At 41.1% G+C, this 6,886-nt stretch overlaps 1 protein-coding gene across 1 annotated transcript in view; it reads left to right on the top strand.

Moving 5' to 3' along the window:
* Positions 1–1,931: 1,931 nt before the first annotated feature.
* Positions 1,932–6,886, top strand: part of AKT1 (v-akt murine thymoma viral oncogene homolog 1) — a 34,885-nt gene continuing 29,930 nt past the window's right edge. The window contains exon 1 of the mRNA XM_010289303.1: positions 1,932–2,056. The gene's annotated coding sequence lies outside the window, so the exon portion shown is untranslated. The remainder of the gene's footprint in view (positions 2,057–6,886) is intronic.

Raw genomic sequence — 6,886 nt, 5'->3', positions numbered from 1 at the left:
GTATAACACCTGCAGCTGTAACAGACGTCTCCCAAAGAAAGACTGAGAAGGTTTGTGCTCATTCCTTTTCCTCTCATCTTGCCTTGCACCCTGTTTCATCAGTGGAAATGTGTGTTTTCTGCAGACATGGCTGCTGTTGGAAAGGTAGCTCTGCATCACTCTCTCCTCTGGTTTGGTAGCTCTTAGTTTATCGCTTTAGATTAGAAAATGAAAAGCCTACCAAGGGCTAAACAAGCGAAAGCAGCAGGTCGGGGTACATGCACCCATGGCCTCATGGCGTGGGTGTTGGCGTTACTTGTGCTTCTGTGTGCAGGAGAGAAAAGTATGAGCCTGAACGGAGGAGAAATGACACAGCTGGTGCCCGAAGCAGGTTGAAACTGCAGAAGGAGAAGGAGTTCTGTGGGGAGAGGAAGGAGGCAAAGCAGCTGCAGGGGAGTTCCTGGGGCAGGGTGCACATCGCTGGGAGAGAAATTGCCAGCAGAAGTGAGCCAAGCAGCAGGAAGAGAGGGTGTGAGTGGAGCCTGGGAGAACAGGAGAGCAGCAGAAGGTTGCCAGAGCCGATAAATCTGGGGAGCTTTTTCTTCTCCCTGCTCTTGGTGGTTGGTTGAAGAGCTTGCCAGCAGGTGAAACAGTGGGCACTGGGTACCAGCCACTGCAAGGGCAGCCTCGCGGGGAACACAGGCGATCTCCTGCTGCGGCAGACGGGAGAGAAGCTTGGCTCCTAGTCTGCTGCCTCATCCCTCTCCCTGATGCTGAACGAAGAAACGAGAAACCATACCGGAGGGAGGAATAGCTGCTGCCCAGCTGTGGGTGTTTTGTAGTGAATGCTGTGTTAAAAACTTTCTTTAAAGCGGTTGTTGTCATGGGGAGCAGAGTTGGAAAAGTGTGGCTGGTACCCTGATCTGAATACCACCTTGAATGAGGCTTTTATGATTCAGTTGAATAGGTCCTTGTAGGACCTAGAGGCACAGCTTGACACCATGTAAAGCTATTTGAGGTTCTGGAGAGACTGCCTGAGAAGAGGACAACATGGCAATGAGCAAAGGGGGAAACTGAGGCACATTGATGCAGTGACCTAGAAGAGCCACAGGTGGAAACCCCTGTCTTCCTCCCTGAGGCTCAACTGGGTAAATCCAGTAAATAACTGAGGTTTTGATGAACTCTCTATTCTGTGGCTGGAGATTTTGAACGTGGCTGTAACACAGTCACACGACTTGCTACCTGCGCAGGGTGCTCGGATGAACAGTAGCATGGTGTGAGCAAGGGATTTTTTCTCTGACAAAGGTGGAATATCTTTCAGAATAGGTGTTTGTTTTCTTCCGTGTGGTGGCTATACATCATCCAGTGTTTTCCCCTTCATATTGTGATATATCATCTCGTGTTTCATGCTTGAGATATTGTGAGAGGAGTGAGTGATGTTATGTAACTTAAGCAGAGAATTATCTTCTCTTCTAAAAGTGACTGTTGGTTTGATAAAGCAGTTGACTAATTAGTAAATTACCCATTGTTGTTTAAAACACTTGCGCTGCAAAATGTAAATGAAAAAAATTTCTCCACTTGTCAGTATGAAAAATGACAATAGAAAAAATAATACATAGGACATCTGCTCTGATTTTTTAAAAATTTAAAATGCATTTAAGGCAGATGTTGCAGAATTTGAATGGAAATCGGAGTAGATGGAAGAACAAAACGTAGCTGTTTACCTTCTATGAAGTCCCATTTTTGTGGTTAACATCACTAACAATATCTGACTCAGTGCCTGCATTTTTCCACTGTTTGTATCAGAATGAACTGAATGTTCTTAAAACTGCTGCTATGTCAGGATGACATACAGTTTCAGTACTTAAAAAAAAAAAAAACAACTAATTGTGGGCAAGTCAGTATTTTGGGGTGTTTTCTGATGATCTCTCCCATAATTTCTTCCCAGGAGAATACATAAAAACATGGAGGCCACGGTATTTTCTTTTAAAGAATGATGGCACATTCATTGGCTACAAGGAGCGACCGCAGGATGTTGACCAACGGGAATCACCTTTAAATAACTTCTCAGTAGCTCGTAAGTGTTTTTACGTGCTCCCTCATCCAATCTGAGGGTCGATGTCTTCTTGTGGTCATAGCGCCGGTAAGCTGCATCAGTAACATTTGAATCTGCCCAGAGTGATGTATCTGAAGAGTAAATGTGTTTATTTGAGATGATAAAACCGCTCTGTGTTTCTCAGGAACAACTGTGATGCGGAGGTTTGATGCTCTATTTTTTTTTTCTTTTTTTCTTCCTTTTTTTTTTTTTCTTTTTCAGTTTTCCTCTTAATTTACTGTTTCTGGTGATAGAAAAAAATGGATTTATTTGTCAATATTTTTTATGGCTGTTATTCAGCAAGTTGCTTTAAAGGGAAAATTAAGCTAGGTGCATGTCTCGGTCCTTGGCAGATAGGCACAGCCGCAGCATTTCGGCCTCTGTTCTGCCACCAGTTCTGGATTCAAGTGGCACTGACATAGGTCAAAGTTATTTGATTGTTAGCGTAAGAGAACATGGAGTGAGCACTGCTTTTAATGAAAGACACTGAAGTTTTTCTTCATTTTGAACACAAAACCCTATTTCTTCTATTAGAGCCAACACAAAGATTTGGAAATCAACAACAGCTCTGCACTCTGTCCTGTGCTAACATTTCCGACTTCGCTCAGGTGCTGCAGCACAGAATGTGATAGAAGAATCTGAAGATTATTTCCTTTTCTTGCTCATGTTTTTAGCCTTTCACTGTATACTTTCAGCTTTTATTTTCTCCTGTTCTTAATCTTTCCTGTCTCATGGTCTGCCTGTGTCTTGTTCCACCACTTAAAAATAGATCCTTGTGGCACCTGTTATTAACAATGATCTGTTCCATGTTCCTGATGACTGGTGGAAGTGAAGTTCTGCAGAAAGAAGGGCAGAGGCTTTCTCTCTTCGTTACAGGGTAGCTTGAAATATATGGGGTTCATCTTTGTAGTTGACCTTTAAGCAGACAGATTTATTTTGGAACACCCTGGGCCTGGAAGAGGGCTGGGCAGCACTAGGAATTAACACAAATGTTCATTTTTTTCCACTGGTAGCAACATATAACTGTTCTGACTGATGATGGGAATAAATAATGGACGTGCTGTTGCCTGGAGCCTCTGTGCAGCATGCCAAAAGTGCTTTGGGGTTTTTTTTGTGTCTTGTTTTAGGGAGAGAATTGTTGTAGAGTTTTCATTTCAGTTATGACATGCTACTTTCCTCTTTAGACTGGTATCTCCTTATGGATCAAGAAGGTAAAGAAAAGCAGCAGAAAACCATTAATTCATAAATTAATTCAGTACTTGGTCTGTAGCCAGACGCTTTTAACAAATGCACTTTTTGCAGGACTCTTCCATCCTGTTGCTGCTAACTGCATTACTTATCATAATTATTTACTGCAGCTCAGTGCTAAGGAGTAAAAAAAGATGTGTCCGTTACCTTCTCTTTGTCCAAGTTGCCTTCAGAAAGGGTTAACTTAAATCAGTTTTCACAACAGGAATATGCTGCTTTTTTTGGCAGATTGAGCCTATCAGTCTTGACATTTATAGATAAACAAGATTGTTACCATGGTATCGGAGCATTGTCAAAGAAGACACGACACATGCCTATACAGTAAGGTGTAGCTCCCATAGGAGGGATGGCAGGGAGGGTGGTGGGTGGAAGGATGATCCTAGCAGTGGCTTTTGCCTGGTGAACCAGTGGCAGGTTGGGGAGGCTTCCTTGCTGGGAGTCATTACTGTGGTTTGGGGCTCACTGAGGCAGCTGTTGCCCCACCAAGATTTAATTTCTCATGTAGGCACTGGCATGCAGTGCTGCCAGCACCTGATGTGCGGTTCCCTTCTGGGTACTCTCAACACTTGTATTGTTTGGATGCGTTTTGCACCACAGGTTTTCCCTTTGAACTTGCTTGCTTGGTACTTTTGTTTGGGTTGACTTGTCGAGTAAGTGTGAACAAACTCGAGCTGCGGCTGGAGGAAGGCTCAGGCCAGAATGCAGCCTCGTGCTGCAGAGGCACCCTGCAGAAGCCTCCTGCCAGGGAAAAGTGGGGGGAATTTAGCTTAAATGTTTTGTAAAAATTAATCCTTTTTTTTTTTTTTCTTTTTTTCCGTCCCAAGAGACCATGATAGCCCTGAATTTTTGTTAATTAGTGAACTAGATTTTTTTTTTTTAATGAGGTGGCAGGCTGTCTCTGTCAGTCTGTTGTTTGGAAGTGGTCCCATGTTTCTGATTAAAATCTTTGCCCTCTTTTGCTGTAAAATAATGTAGGCTTTTTTATCTTTGCAAGTAAAAGGTTTTTTTTCTGCTTAGAGGACTCTTCCTAAATTGATATTGTGATTTTTGCCAACCCATGAGAGCTAGGAAATACTCAATTCAGGAGAATTGAGTGAAAGAAGATAACATCTAATGATGATTTGTCTTTTCCCTTAACAAGTGTGAAGAAAGTATTAGCAATAAATACAGTCTGCTTTCCATGTGCTTGACGGTCTCTTCTTTCTCCTACGCTAGCCTTTTCCTTTCAGTCTGTGAAGGTTTTGATCGTACATCTTTGAAAACTTGTTTATAGGGTTGCCCATGGGTAAAGAGAGGCTCACTTTTTAAAGTATCTTTTTCTCTGCCTAATTTTCCATTTAAAATAGCCATATATCTATGCTTGTAGTTTAATGGTATGTTTAAGGAGTTTGTTTTCCCTGGAAATTACCTATTGGTGATTTATTTAAAGAACAACCCAAATAAATAAGGCAAAACTTTAGAAAGATGGTGGATGTGCATTTAATTGCAATTTTTGAGCCATATTTGTGTTTGTGTTCTGTATTTCACCACTAGTAAGATAGAAGGAATAAAAAAGCCTGTACGTAAATAGTCCTGCTCTAAAGACCCTGCACATAAATAACCAATAGAGCCTGTGTTGTAAATCTGCGAGATAAGTAGCCTTCATACCGATTGTAATCTCGGATTATCATGTATGTCTGCCTATTAGGTTATAAGCCTTTAAAACCATATAGCTGAGAAGAGCAGTATATTGTGAAAAACCACATGGAGAGAGAGGCTATTCCTGTTAGAAAGAAGGGATTATTTCTCTGACTGTCAAAAAGGAGGGTGGACTGTGGTGGTTTTGTTGTACAGCTGAAAACGTAATTGCTCAACAATATGAGTGCTCCTTTTGGGACAGGACTGCGTGTCTGCAGTCAGGCATTTATCATGGGGCACGGGATGGCCAGATAGCGGAGAGATTTTCTGTGTCTGCTGTTACTAGGGGCCACCTTAGTCCAGCTCTGTAACTCAGGGCGCCCAGCTCCTCCTCACTTTCGCCACGTTGAGCTGTTTGGGGGCAAATCTGTCTGATGGTGCTAGCAGAAAAGGAGCATTTTAACATAATATTCCTGTTTGCCTTTCCAAAGTTTTATTTATTCATAATTTTTCTTGCCTGATTTACCTTTTATTCCCCTCCTTCGTTAAGGAAAGCAAAGCAGGAACGGGAAGGATTCTTCCTTGACATTATTGTTTTAAGTGTGATATCATTATATAGGGAGCAGAGTTTGACACTTTCATCGCGAGTAATCTGCCTTTTAGCTTAAGTGCTGGGGAAGCAAATATTGTGACATTTTGGAAAGTCACTGGGATAATACTAAGTGTCTTTCAAATACAAAATGGTAATTTACATTTGAATGCCTTGGTGTCTATTCCGGTTAGGAACAATTTCTCTGTCCTACTTACTTTAAAAGACCAAACGCCAGTAAAGAATCAAGAGGTTCTTTAGAGCAATTTAAATCATTTTTAACAGGCTTCTGTTTACAGTGCTTACTTTATTGCAAATGGAGAATACTTTTGTTGTCCTGTTTGACAGGAAAAAGTGTCTTCAAAGTAGGTAAGCGACCCTCGGCCGATATTTGAAATGTGAATGCTTTTATAGCAGAACCCCCAAACATGCCATGAATCAAACCTAATATTATACAGCATCTGTGTCAGTGCTCTGCTCTAGTGGTGCATGTTGCAGTACATGATTATAGAAGGTAAGTTTGGTCCTTCTCTAGCTTGCCAACTATAGTAAGGAGCACAGAGTCGGTTTTAAAAGTAAGAAAAAACTTGCTGCTTCATCGTTTCATTGATAAAATCCATGTGATTGTCATATATGGGGAGAACTAAGTGGTAGTGTCAAACTTTCTGAAACCTATTGTGGTACAGCACTTTGGTAAAGCAATTTAAAAATAAAGCCTTCTGTATTTCTTTATATGTGCTGTTATGATTGAGCAGGGTAATTAGACAGCATATTGTTCACTAAACAAAACACTTCTATGTGACATACTTGAATTATAGTGGTTATTAACTGACAAATCTCTATTATTCATCTTGCTGTAAGCCTTAAAGATTGCTGGATCAGCAAGCTTAACAAATATCAATGGACAGTGCTGATTTAGGGGAAAAGTGGTGAGGTTTAATTGGTCCCCTTCTATGACAGAAAATGCCTCGTGTGGTTTATTATGCTGAAATTAAATGGTTAAAGTTTAGAGTTCATGGGTAGTTTAAATATCTGTGCTGCTACTTCAGAATACTTAATCTGGGGCACTAAATGTGAATCTAAAGGCTGTTTTAAAAATTAAGCAAAACCTCTCTGTATTTCTTCATCATGTTGCACTTCTGGATAAGTATAGGAGAACAGCTCTGCATTTGCATGAGGTTAGAAATAGCCTGATTTTCTTCGTTGAGTCTTCGTCCAAATACGTTATCTGTTAGGGCTGCATTGTGCAGGTTCACAGAGCACAACCCCAGCTTTCATCTAATCACATTAAGCAGGCAAAAATGGGAGATAGAACAAGGAAAGCACACAATAAAAGAAGCAGCAGAGTTAAAGTGGAC

Source organism: Phaethon lepturus, unplaced genomic scaffold (assembly GCF_000687285.1).
Source record: "Phaethon lepturus isolate BGI_N335 unplaced genomic scaffold, ASM68728v1 scaffold49396, whole genome shotgun sequence".
Classification (NCBI taxonomy): Eukaryota; Metazoa; Chordata; class Aves; order Phaethontiformes; family Phaethontidae; genus Phaethon; species Phaethon lepturus.
This window is presented reverse-complemented; position numbering and strand designations above follow the sequence as displayed.